At 37.2% G+C, this 1,208-nt stretch overlaps 1 protein-coding gene across 1 annotated transcript in view; it reads right to left on the bottom strand.

Moving 5' to 3' along the window:
- The window catches only part of CECR2 (cat eye syndrome chromosome region, candidate 2), a 63,110-nt gene that overhangs the window by 36,420 nt on the left and 25,482 nt on the right, over positions 1–1,208 (bottom strand). The window lies entirely within an intron of this gene.

Here is a 1,208-nt window from a genome sequence, read left to right as displayed (position 1 = left end):
AAAATTTAAAAAAAAATTAATTTCCAGGGGGCGCTGAGTAATATTTTTTCTGGAAAGGGGGCGGTAGGTCAAATAAGTTTGGGAACCACTCTTTTAAAGCATTGCCATGGATTTATTATCATGCTACTATGTAGTATTGTAATTGAAGTTCTTCACTAGCAAGGATCTGTATTAACCCTTTTCGGTCCAACGTGGAGGCTGACTTGACAGACCAGGAGCTAGGAACAGGTCCAACGCCGAGGCTGAGGTCGACACCGCAAACCGGTTCAACATTCAATCCCGTCAATTAATTTGGACCAGACTGTTTGAATTCCAAAAATAAAATTGGACCGCAAAGGGTTAAAGGTTAAAGGGTCGCGGCATTAGGAAGGTTGAGAACCACTTATCTAAAGGAATTTAAATCTAGCACTGGAAATAAAACATGCTAAATCTTATAAGTTGGATATACTACAGAGGCTAAGACAAAGGCTATATCTGCAAAATAAATGCACTAAGGATTTTAGAATGAAGAAATAATCAAGGCACGAATTGGATTAACATTTTAAGAAACAGAAGGCACTACAGAGGAATGGAAGTAAACATGCACATCAGCCCAGCCAGTGTGCTTCAGTAGGTGAGTGTCGACCCATTAACCAGGAGGTCACAGTTCAATTCCCTGTCAGGGCAAATGCCCAGGTTGTGGGCTCGATCCCTAGTGTGTGCATGCAGGAGGCAGTTGGTCAGTGATTCTCTGTCATCATTGATGTTTCTATCTCCCCCCACTTCCTTTCTGAAATCAATAAAGATATTTAAAAGAAAGCTTTAAAAATACATTTATTTAAAAGAAAATAAATATTGGTCAGTATTCAAATAAGCCAAATGATGTTATCACATGACACAAGAGGTTCAGCTTATAAATATAACTGCTACATAACACATCTAAAGACAGTTGTTATCTGTTGCTATAATTTCATTACACTAAAACTATGACTCGAACCCAAGCTTGAAAAAACGCTTTGCCTTCATAATATTCTAGATCTGTATAGTTTCATAGAGCTGAAAAAAAACCTCAAAAATCCTTTTCTTGAGCACATTTCATTTGTGTTCAAAATAATTTGTGTGAAAATAGTTGTCATCAATACTTTAAGTTTTTCTCTATTCTATATAAGGGACCTAGCAGAAATGAGAACAGGCAAGAGAATGAAAGGAAGACACACAAAAAAAACACC

The sequence above is a fragment of the Myotis davidii genome, unplaced genomic scaffold (assembly GCF_000327345.1).
Source record: "Myotis davidii unplaced genomic scaffold, ASM32734v1 scaffold961, whole genome shotgun sequence".
Taxonomy (NCBI): Eukaryota; Metazoa; Chordata; class Mammalia; order Chiroptera; family Vespertilionidae; genus Myotis; species Myotis davidii.
The sequence above is the reverse complement of the archived record's forward strand: the minus strand, read 5'-3'. Positions and strand labels throughout refer to the sequence as shown.